We start from the raw sequence: 12568 nt of genomic DNA, 5'->3' as shown, positions 1-12568 counted from the left end.
GAATTCAAGAATTTGAAAAACAAAACACGAAGCCACCTAATAATTCACAACAGCTCGGCTGTTGCAAGTGTAAGGAAACCAACCTCACATTGATGCCGCGTGAGGCTGAAACCTATCAATGGGCACCCTCGGCTCCTTGCTCTAGATCACTGTCAAAGGCAACCACAGTTAACCTACCCAGTAGTCATGATAAATACTGAGTCTTTGGAATATAAACCCTATGAGGGCAGAGACTGTACAGTAGAGAAATTAATAGAGATCTGTGCTCAACATTAATGCATGTGCACAGGTGCATTTACATGAAGGGAGGGATGGGGGGGACAACAGGCAGGCAGAAAGGGTTGGACTGGAATCATTCCCACATGGTCTGTCCTCTTATATTTTCTCCTCATCCCTTTCCAGTCTTCTCTTCACTCAAAAGCATCTCTCAGCAGCCCTGAAAATGTCATGGAGCCTTTCTCTAATCTCATCAATTCCATGTCAAGAGGTGTCATGTGAGTAATCTTCCAACTTTTGCTTAAAAGAAAAGGGAGTACTTTGGGCTTCACCCAGTTGTGGCAACAACTTAGCTTCAGCCACACAGATAAGGAGAGAGCCCCAGGGGCAGAGAGAGACACAAAGGACCTGACTGGCCAGACTAGACTAGCTACATTGTTGTAAGACAGAAGTCAGAGACTATATCATTTCAAGCACTAAGGGCAGCCTCATAGATTGCAGCCTGATCATATAACCCAGACATGGGTATGTGGTATCTAGACAGACTGGTCCAATGGCTAGCTCAAGTGGCTGGTTGGATGATCATATGTGGATGTGGTTATCTAGGTACACAGAGAAGGCTTTGTCATACTATCTCCACAGCATGTTTATGAGTTGACAGGAACACGATTGAAGTCAAATGCTGAATGTTTTCTTCCCCTCTTCCTCCTTTTTTAAAATCAAGATCTCACATAGCCCAGGCTGGTCTCAAACCTGTTATGTAAGCAAAGTTGGCCTTGAACTGCTGTTGATCCTCTGGTCTCCACCTACATAGAGTGAGCATGACAGGCCTGCACCATCATGTCGGAATAGCCAGTGTTGCTCAGCCAGAGATTTCTGATCCTTACATTGCATCTGGAGATGTTGGCATTTGTAAAAGCCGTTTATAATGACCTACTGCCTATCTAAGTTTACCAAGTTACAGTTAAAATTTGTAATGAATTATGCCATCATGCAATAAAATGATGACTGAAACAATAACCCCAAAGATTGTTTGCATGGAGCACCTTAGAAGTGTTCTGCTGTGATGGGAATGCTCAGCTCACACAAATATACACTTTTAAAGAGACTAATACAGTTCAATTAGCTGGAAAGCATTTTAAATCTTTAACTAAGAAACCACCCATACTATACAAGACATAATGAATTCAAACTGTGAGTGGGCACTGCAGCACCTTCACTTAACATTTTTAAAAATGCTCAAATTGGGGAGGGAGACAAAAAAATTACTGTAATTGTACTTTCTTTGAAAAAAATTTAAACTTTCTCACAAATAAGTCGATCGTTTAAAAAGCAGCTGAACCACCATATAAACCTTGAAGCTTTGAGATGTCTAGTATTTAAAGACAATTATCTGGACATGACTGCATGTGCCTGTAACCCTAGCGCATTGGGAGCACCCACAGGAAGATGCCAGAGGCTCGTGGGCCAGACAATTTAGTCCAAATGGTAAGCTCCAGGTTCAATGAGAGAAGCTGACTCAGAAAATAAGGTAAAGAGTAACTGAGGAGAACACCCATGCTGATGTCCAGCCTCCAAGCAAACAAGGTGAGGTATATACACATACAGGTGTACATCAAATAGATGCATACCCGCATACCCACACACACACACCACACACACACACCACACATACATACACACACACCACACACACACCACACATACCACACACACACCCACAAACACACACACAGCACTTCTAGGGTGTTCCATTCAAATGATCTTTGGGGTTATTTTTGTTTCAGTCATCATTTTACTGCATGATGGCATAATTCAATCACATTCTTCAATTCAAGACCACCAAGAACTAAATAACAAAATAGTAACTTTTGAAAACTGGGTTGAGTCACCTACAAAATAATTCTGGGTAAGCGTTCAATGCTATGAAGAAATGGAAGAGAACACCACATTAACCTGCATGAAGCCAAGTTGCTGCAGTTGCTACAGGAGACTGACATGGACAGTGACCAGAGCTATGCTCTCTGTAGTTTTTATCTTGATGCCACTCTCCATGCCCTTGGATAAGCTTCTCAGCATCCTCGGGATCGATGTGCCACTGTAAGGCAGGAATTAGACTAGCATGCTAATGGCATTGTAGCAATCTCAGCAACCAGAGCCATTTTATTTTATTAACATTTTAAAACTTTTATTCTTCTTTATAGGTACGGATGTTCTACTGTACATGTTTCTGAGCATTGCCTGTGTGCTCACAGAGACTAGAAGATGGTATCAGTACTCTTAACTTCTGAGACTATTTCCAGCCCCCCAGATCCATTTTATAAAGCACTCAGATCTGCCTGGAAGAAACTATTATATACTCAGAAATATACTGATGGTTATTTATAGTTCTACAAACCTTTGGATTTAGATTTTAAAAATGGCTTCATTTGTCTCTCTGACTTAGCGTGGCAACATCAGTGTGCACAGTCAGTTGTCCCCATACTGGCCAATGAGCACACTGATCACCAGTACTGACTGTGAGTGATTCCCACATTTAAACTGGAGGCTTGCTATTTACTGAGGAGCCCCAAATATCAAAACCCACATCCTGTTTGTAGTGAGAATGATGGGTACAAGACAGAAGTCCCTTCCCTTCAAGGCACAGTCCTGAGGAAGAAACACCAGTCACTACACACAGCCTAGGCCTTTGCTGCTATAAGTTACTAGCTGAGCTTTTTTCTCCTACTGCACAACACACACACACACACACACACACACACACACACACACACACATATGTATATAAGCATATGTATTTAAATTCATCTTTGAAAGATCTGTGACCCTGCCTAAAGTTAAATTTGGGGTCAAGAGAAAGAGAGGGGGGATCCTTTAGGAACAAAGAAAATCAAATAGCAAAATGTTTACTGAAGAATAAAAATGAAGGTTACATAAATGGATCTAGAAAGTTCCCTGGAGGAGGGATTTATTTACGGGCTGGTGAGGGCCACTACGGAATACGTCCTTTACCGGCCTCAGAAAGTGCCCCCAGAAGCGTTTCATTAGGACTACCAACAGAAGCGACTGTTCTGCAGAGTTCCCTTTGTCCCACACATATCATGAGTTTGAGGGGCATCCGCAGATATAAGCAAGGCATTATAAACATATCAACTTAAAAGAAAAATCATCCATCCTTGCATCCAGGCCTGCAGGGCACGGAAAGACACAGAGGAAGCTCTTATTTCACACCATGTGATAATGCCAGTGACAAAGCTCAAGCTTCTAGTTTTGGGGGGAGGGGACTTGATTGTTAGATCTAGGATCACTGAACCCAGGGCTCTGGAAATGCTAGGCAAACACTACTACTGAGCCATACCCCAGACTCTCACTGTGTAGTCCTAGCTGGTCTTGAACTCACAGAAATTTTGACTTCCTCTGCATCTAGAGTGCTGGCATTAAAGGTGTGTGCCACCATGCCCCACTAGTAAGTTTCTTCTGAACTCCTTGTTAGCTTTATTGAACCTCACTTTTCAGCTTTTTCCTGGGTTTCTAACAGCATGAGAAGAGAGAAACACCAAAAAAGCACTCTAGGTCTACTCTAGAGGTGAACGACCCCAGAGACAGTATTTAGAGAACGTAGAGTGGCTGAGGCAGAGGTCTGTGTGACCCACACACAGGAAACATTTAGTAGACAGCAGGAGGCAGAAAGTCTGCAAAGCCCCGAACCTCGTCTCAGGCAAGGGCCGCCTTCCTTTAGTGCACTCTGCTGTGGCTGACAACTCCACACACTGCTCAGCAACATTTCCTTTCAGGCCCAACATTGAAAGGGCCTGTAAATTCTCTCTAATAGGAAGGTCACGAGCTTAGCTCTGAGATGCTCCTGAGCTCCGGCAAACATCAGGCATCTGTGACCACTCAATAGGACTATTCCATCTGCCTCCTCAAAAGCATGAACTTCAGAAAGTGAATGGAACATCCGATGGGACATGAGACAACTCTGGGCATTGATCTGGTATTTCCCAAAAGAGCAAATAAGGAAACAGGGCAGGTCTGAATTGTGGGGCCCAACCAAAGACACCAGAAACAACTCATGCAAATCTACTCGGTCCGTGAGGCACTCTAGATCCAAACACCCTTCGTGAGAGTAAAGACAAAACCGATCAAATAATTCTCATATTATCAAGATTCTGAAAAGTCTGTGTCTTGCAAACATATTCAACATGACAGCAAAGCTGAACAAGGACAGGATTCAATAATGCCACAAAGCAACTTACAACTCAATGGACACAAGCCTACTGAGTCAAATGAACTACTACAGGCCCAAATTAAAATTGGACATGGAAAGACTACTTCAGCTCATGGGGGAAAAAAAAGGAACAAAAAAGGGCATAGGAAGGCTGCACAAAAAATACAGTATAAACCTATATTAAAACTTAAATAAATAAGTAAATGAACACCATAAACATAAAAATAAACTTTTAAATTTCATACATTGAAAGGGCCTGTAAATTCTCTCTAATAGGAAGGTCACGAGCTTAGCTCTGAGATGCTCCTGAGCTCCGGCAAACATCAGGCATCTGTGACCACTCAATAGGACTATTCCATCTGCCTCCTCAAAAGCATGAACTTCAGAAAGTGAATTTTGGTCTTCATTCATCAAGCCACATTAGGCTCTCTGGAAACTTCTAATTTTAAAACCAAGCACTAGTTTGATTTCCAAGCAAGGTCAAGAAAACAAGACAACAGAGCGCCAACATTCAGGGCTGTGTCCCACACTGCTATGGAGTGACATCAATGTGGTCTGCTGCTATGGTACTTGACGAATAACTCCTGAAAGAAGGGGATTACATGGGAGGCAGCTGAGCATCAGTAGGGTACCACCACTACTCTGGCACTGAGCACCGACACATGTTACTCATGTCTGGGGCAAGGTACTTTTATGAATCACCGCTCTGATGATGTGAATATTCCTTTCTCACATTAAGCCCACAGAACATAAGAGCAAACAATAATTAATATTCAGCTTCATTAAACTGGAGGAAGAGTGGTATTACTGGCTGGTGAATAAAGTATAGTGATGAGCTCTCTTGAGGGAAATCGCTAACGTCTTCTGCCAATATGCCACACGTGTACATCTACACACGTTTATACGCACACACTTATATATGTGCATATATGTAAGTATATACACACATGCACACACACACACACACACATAAAGAAGAGCAAATGACCAAACCCCAGTCTTCAAATAGTTTTAGATATAAATCCAACAATTATGTATAATTTTACCTTTTATTTATTTATTTTTTTGGCTTCTGTAATTCAATCTTCAGTTATAGTCACCTCCAAAGGTCACGTCTCACCCTGAAAACAAAACAAAAACCAACAAGTCACAATCTGAATAACAAGGTCATTCTCACAGTGAATGCCTGGTGTTCACACACAAGCAAAAAGACAAGGAGTTCAACTGTATGTCCTGGAGATCGGATCTTTCAGTTTACAGAAGCAAGGCCATGATCTCCACTACCTTCAAGACCACAGGTCCAACTATGGGAGAAGTCAAGAAGAGATGCTTCCGACTTTTCACGTGAACTCTTTCTTATCTCGCCGTCTACTAATTCATTTCGAGTGGAATAATACATGACTCACGGGCCTCTGTTTTTAGAAACCAGACTGCTACTTGAATGTGCACGTTTGGTTCGTACCCACAACATTTCTAATTTCATTAAAGCATGCGGCTTATTTTTTTTCCTCTTTGAAAGTAAGTCTGTACATGCAGACCTGAAGCTTTCTGCCACTCTTGAGCCTTTCATAATAATTTTTCTTTAAAGGCACCATTTTGTATTTGGGGAGGGACAAGGGGTTAACTGCTGATGAAAGCTGTCCACAGAAATATTTTGCACTTAGAGCATCTACCTAGACCAAATCCACTACATTAGATAAAAATGGTTCATGTCACATGAAATAAGCAAATGAAACCAAGCTTCCTGAAACACAAAGGAAGCCAGGACACACTTTAAGCCACATCTCCTCCGCATCTGCACACTCCCTTGAGCAAAACTCAATGTGTGCCTTAAAGAAATGTCAGAGGCTGCCTCTTCCTGCCCATGGAACTGGCACTGGCGGACACCCCATGTGAAAAGACAAACAGGATGATGTTGGTGAGAAGATGCGAAGCTCATGTCATCTCCACTGACCAAATGCTGGAACTACAGGAGGCTGAAACCCAACCTTTTTACTAACATGAAAAGCCTTTTGCTTATTAATGCCCAGGACAATACAGAACCGGAGTCTATCCTGTCAGCCTGAATGGGAGAGGCAAAGTCTCCCTCCTTCAGTGGGGCTGGGAGGTGACACTTTCATGTCAACCTCTGACATTTCCACAATCAAAGGGTATGCAGAGTTTTGCCATGCTGACTGGAAAAAAAGATGCAGGTTCTGGGTGAAATCAGAATTCTCGTGTTTACTGTAAGAGGAAATTGGAGGTTTTCACCATAAATCTTTTACCTTTTGGGTGGGGGAAAACCCTAGAACGCGGGTTTCAAATGACTGCTCTGTAACCTACCCCCCCCACCCCCAAAGCTTTGGGTTGTTGTTGTTTTTAGCCAAAACAATTCAAAATGAAAATGAAAATGCTGTGCTTTCCTGCTGATGCATGTCCTCAGGACTGCCTTCTTGTTTCACAGTGAATGGATAAGAAAGAGCAATGGCCATCAACGTGCATGGCAGACCAGAAAGACTTGGGAGGTACCCCCAGTCCACTCAAGTCACACAGCAGCTCCCACACAAGAAATGGCACCAAAGATTCAAAAGTTTTCCAGTCATAGTATTATCTGCAGTCCCAGGGACAAATCTCAGGTCTCTCACATGCTAGTACCTGACCACTCATGTGCATGCCCGATGTTCATCAAATCTTACATACAAAGTGGGTGAACTTTGGCAGACCCTGTTCAATTCAAAGCAACGGGGCCCCTTTCTCTCTTTTTCCTGGAGACTTTCTTCCATGCATGGACTTTAAACTAATTTCTATATTTATCTATTGAGCCGGTCTGTTTCTGCACATTTGGCAGAAGGGCCTATAGTATTAGACTTTGCAATGCAGATGAGATTTGCTATCATATAGGCCTGGCAAACAACTGGACCTCATTAAAATTTAATTCCCAAAGAAAACTGCTGAAAAGGCCTACTTTGAATAAAGTTATCTATCTCTGGAGTTGTATCTCAGCCCACAAGACAATTTCAGGTAAGTGCGAGGTCTGTGTGTCCTCTCAGCAGCAGAAAAAACATGGTTCATAAGTGAGTGGGAGCAAAAGCAGTCACTGGTGGACCCTCGATATTTAAGTATATTCTCCCTCTGGGGAAGTAAAATAAAAAAGAGCAAGTAATGGCACAATCAGACAACTGACACTCTACCGTACACAGACCTAAGCAGCATAAAATTGGCTACATTTGACTTTCGCTTATGCATCAAGTATCGTTGGTAAGATGTATAATCCATTCCATAAATTTTAATGTACACGTACATCTGACCACTCATTAATTTATTTCTGTTGATTTTACTTTTTAGAAAAGGTATCCATTAGCAAAGTCATCTGAAATGCTATTTTCTGAGTTTTGCTGCCGAGAGATTAATAGTTCAACAGCTGTTTGCCATCATGTGCAATTAAATGAAATGTGTCGATACAGAAGACAGGAAAATAAGGGGTTAGAGCAGAGGCCCGAGCTGCTATCACTGCAGGCGTAAGAGAGTAGAAACAACAACTCCGGAGGAAAATACGCAATTTGCTTTTTCCTAGACCATAAAACTTTGATTTCTAAAACCGTGTACTTTTACTGATCAAATCAATCAGGTATTTATCTGACTACTGGCAGTACAAACACACACACATGCACACACACATTTATATGTGCACGTGCATAAGTGTGCACTCACACACACACACACACACACACACACACACACACACACACACAGTATAAAAGAAATATTACCCTCCAAGCCCTCCTGTCTGGTTTAGGCTGCCACCACACAGATACCATTTTGTTTTCCTCTTTCTCTCTTTTTAAAAACTTTCCTATCGATGTTATGTGTTAAAAGTAAGCCAGGTATATGGTAAATAGCAATTGGTAACTTTTCTTCCTAGAACTGTCTTTCACAAGTTCCCCAGCCTTCCTTGCTATAGTGTCTGTTATTTACCTGGAGCTACAAGGTGACAACAGAGCCCACTCATGTAACTTGACACCTGTAGGGTTGATTAGAAACCCTGCCCCTCAAATGCTTCTTCTTTCTCAGATTGCCCCCCTCCCCGTCCCTTTAGAAGTTCGCTGTGGCTGCCTTCCTGCATCCAGGCTGCACTGAGTTTTGTCCCTTACTGGATCGGTAAGATTTGCACTGCAACTGCTAACTGTCAGGAGCTCCTGGGAACTGAGGCACTGGCGAGTGTGTGTGTGTGTGTGGGTGTGTGTGTGTGGGTGTGTGTGGTATGAGGGCGAGATCCTGCTTCAAGGGGCTGAAAGGAGCAGCTACCTTCTCTTTTTCTCATTCAAAGTCGTTTCCCCCTTTCCTTTCGCGGCAACTACAATAAAAGACTACCACCCTGACTCCTGCATTCTCTTTCACAATACGCAGTTACCACAAACTGATGCTGAAGGGTGACCAAGAGCATTTGTCCTAAGCCTCCATCCACCACAGGCTGGTGGAGAAGCCACCGTGTGCCAGTCTTGCCGGGTCCGCAGGGTAAGCCAAGCCATCCCAGGTCCAGGTTAAGAGGGCGGCTTAACAGGTGCAAGGAATCAGGACCTAACCTGTGCTTTCCTCAAGTGTGAACTGTGGCTCAAGCTACCACACCCCCACATCCTCTTACTGGACAGCACAGACTTCACTTGAGAAAACAGGTCCAAATGGGCCGGTTTCCAAGGGAGTACTGCCTCTTTAAGCCATCAATCTTAACACATTTTGGCTTTCCTGTCTTGTTTTCCAGCGATTTCTTAGAAAACAGAAGACCATCGGCGCACGTTTGACTGGCTGGACACAAGGGTCATTTTACTTTCAAGACTTAAGAAAGTCAACTTAGAAATCAACCCCCTGCCCCAGGTTTTGCCCTGTGCTCTCTGGAACCTCAACTACTGAGTTGGGTTTAACAAATATTTTAAAAAGGGAAGGCAGAAAGACAAAAAAAATGGGGTTTGGGGGAGGAAAGAAAGGGGCAGGGCTGAGTGGAGTGGAGACAAGGAAAGGAGGAAGGAAGGGCACAGGAAATAAAGTGCTGTGCGGTCCAGGCTTCTGCAGTCAGGGGTGGCCCGAGACACACCCATGGCCGTTGGTTTATAAATGCTGCATTTCCTTTACTGGTCTATCAGAGAAATGACTGACCACACACCACTGCTACATCACTGTCCAAACCCTCAGAGGAACGTGTTTCTGCCCTTTCTCTTCTTCTGGGAAACATCACAGAGTCTAACTTTAGGGATCTGCTCTGTTTAGGCAAAGCTCAAAAGCCGACACACAGTGCAACCATGTGGTGCAGTCAACCCATAGGATTGCCCGAGAAATCACACCGGACTGGCATTCCCCCCAGGAAAACTACAGCCATGGGCCTGTCTCAGTTGGAAAACTTATTCCCTTTTACCTTCCACTCAAGTAAAACCCTGGTCACGGTCATGTGAAAATATTTTATAGGTATCCTTTAACAGCCTGTACACGTTGAAAACCAAAAACAATATTTGCTGTTTTGCCTTTGAAGCGCTAACAAAGCCTTTGTTTTAGATCCCCCTTCAGTGTGCAATAAGAGTTAATAATCAAATCCATCCCAACCCCCACAGATGTTAAACAAAAAGATAAAAGAAATGCAAATAGCTATTGTCATGGAAAGTTAAAGTACCTGTCTGTATTTTTACGTGAAAACTATTATCTCTATCAATCAAAATTTAAGAATACAATGGTGCTAATCACAGAAGGTGCTCATGGCGCTGCTTCTTTCCCCTCATAAAAAAAAAGTATTTTTCCTCTTAAAAAATGAGTATAAAAGTCATATACTTACAATTAGCTAGAATATTTGTAATTTTATCATTAAAAACCTTCAGCAGCCCCACTGCTAATAAATGCTTCTAAGCCTCTAGACTGATTGGTACCCAAGAAGACCCAAGCCCTCGCATATTTTAATAAGGTTGATGGAATTTTATTTCAATTCTCCCAGTTTCCAACCTGCGGGTGAACAGCACACTCTTCTGTTGGAAGGAGTTACTCGGAAAGGCGACAGTCAAGTGGGAGCAGAAGCTTGTTCTTTTAGACCCACTCCCTGCACCCTGCATGAGCTTTCCACAGGACGGCAACTTTGGAGGGTTCCCCTCGTCTGTTTTGACAACTTTAATGGAAATGATAAACACTCTGCCCTGAAAATAAAGCAGAAGAGCCCCAACTTGCCCAGAGTAAACCAAGCGCAGCAACTGCTGAGCCGCTTTCTAATTCACTTAAAATTAAAAAAAAAAAAAAAAAAGATTTCATTAGCCCCTCAACGTGGTGCTTTCTAAAGATAGTCCAAGAACAAAAAGAATAGCCAGAGTCCAGGGAGTCAAACAACCCAAGGTTAGAATTCCTAGAGCAGACACACAAGCCAGGGTGCCATTATGCTGAGGGACTAAGCCTGGATAGATGTGCCCTCCACCAGAGAGCCAACGGGCTGTCGTTCTCCCCCAAGCAAGATCAGATTTCCCTCCCTCTCCACTGCCTCTCTGAGTATCGTGGCTAACATCTCATGTGTGCTATTAATATCAATGAGGAGATGATCCGATTTCCACAGAAGAAAACCCCTCCGATCCCAGAGCAGACCTTCAGGGAGGACCCTGGCCCCGGATTCACAATACAGTAGCTGAGTTTTGCCGCTTTCCCGCAGTTCAGCCTCGCACACTGTTTGAAGCCTCTTACCAGACAATGGCAGCTCTAGCTGCTGGATAGTTACAAAACAGGATTTGCTAGAACCAAGAATAGTCTAGCTGCGCTCGCCCTCTCTCTTCTTTTTAAATTCCTTCCTGTCCCCAAGAGCCTCACACTACCAGTTTCAAAATCCAGCCTCCGGTTCCTAGCCAGGTCCTAACAGGCACCTGTACTAGTCTATTTCAAAGCAGCCAGCAAGTGTCAACTGCCCAGGAACCGGGACAGCTTTCAGCAAGCACTCAGAAGGGCAGCGAAGGGCCCTCTCAACATTTGCGAAATGAAACAAAAGTATCAGCTTGGCTTGGCACACACTTACCCATTCATGGTGAGGCAGCAGAGCTCTGGGGCAGGAGAGGCAGATCTCTCACTAGACAGAACAAAGTTCAAGAGTTTGTAAGGGAGACACTACAGGCAGTGAGAAGCCAGGTCTTCCCTGCGGGCTCTCAGGGTTCCCAGGCTGGCGGCGGTGTGAGGAAGGACTGAAGGTATGTGGGCTAAACACAACAAAGCCACTGCCTTACTCTAGATTAAATATGCAGGAAGAGGCCCCTTTGCATAAACACAAACACTCAGCAAATGAACAACTGGCTCAATCAGGCGCCCGCTGTGCCTTCTCTACCTATCCTCCTCTGAAGAGAGACACTGGCTGTTCCAGGGGACACCACTAAACTGGGAGATCCACCTTTGAATGTGATCTTGCTACAATAACAATTGCAATTAATTACGTTCACTAGCAATTAAGAATTCACTCCAGGGGGATGGCACTGAGGGGCAAACTAATGCTTGGATGTCCAGCTACTTCCAAAACGAGCTTGCATGTAGCACTTCCATGGAGTTCTGCTGCAGGCTGTATTTCAATCTCCCATAATCAAGGAGGCTTTTAAAGAAGCTCAGGGTTTAGACCCAGTCTAAGGTTACATTATACAGCCCTCAAGGCAAATTTTGTATATGTTTGCAAAAAACACATAAATAAGAGGCATATACATGCACATATCACGGCATATAGTCCCACATATGATACTTATGCATATCTAAAAGAGAATACAAATAAACACTCGTGTACAGAATATCACTTAACAGTATCCTCTAGCTCACTAATCATTTAAGGAAAATAATGGGAGCTTTCCAAAAATGCATCCCAAATGCCTGCTTTCCAGATGTCACCAATGCATGACCGCTCATTTAAAAACATTATCCAGATATTAGGAAGGATGCTTTTAAGTGAGTGGCCTCAGCCACTTATCACTTCAATTAAACAATGTAATTACAGTCAACAATTTTCTCCATTTCTGCAGTAAAATATGTCATACCTCAATGTAATTTGTCTGTAGAACCCAGGAATGAAGCAAGAGGGGGAAACATATGAAGGCTAGAAATGTTCTTCTGGTTTTGGCTCAGACTAAGGACTCATGGCCTCCTCCCCTCCAGGTCCAG

General features: G+C 43.3%; 1 protein-coding gene across 12 annotated transcripts in view; it reads right to left on the bottom strand.

The window, feature by feature from the left end:
- Foxp1 (forkhead box P1) overlaps nt 1-12568 on the bottom strand; it is a 597317-nt gene that overhangs the window by 327154 nt on the left and 257595 nt on the right. For 11 of the 12 annotated variants that reach the window (XM_085840212.1, XM_085840223.1, XM_085840221.1 and 8 more), the window contains one exon: nt 5491-5565. The gene's annotated coding sequence lies outside the window, so the exon portion shown is untranslated. Of the gene's footprint in view, nt 1-5490; nt 5566-11450; nt 11502-12568 lie in introns of all 12 variants that reach the window. The other variant, XM_029478340.2, reaches the window with a different exon arrangement.

The sequence above is a fragment of the Mus caroli genome, unplaced genomic scaffold (genome assembly GCF_978045245.1).
Source record: "Mus caroli unplaced genomic scaffold, Mus_caroli_1 scaffold_7, whole genome shotgun sequence".
NCBI classification, from domain to species: Eukaryota; Metazoa; Chordata; class Mammalia; order Rodentia; family Muridae; genus Mus; species Mus caroli.
The sequence above is the reverse complement of the archived record's forward strand: the minus strand, read 5'-3'. Positions and strand labels throughout refer to the sequence as shown.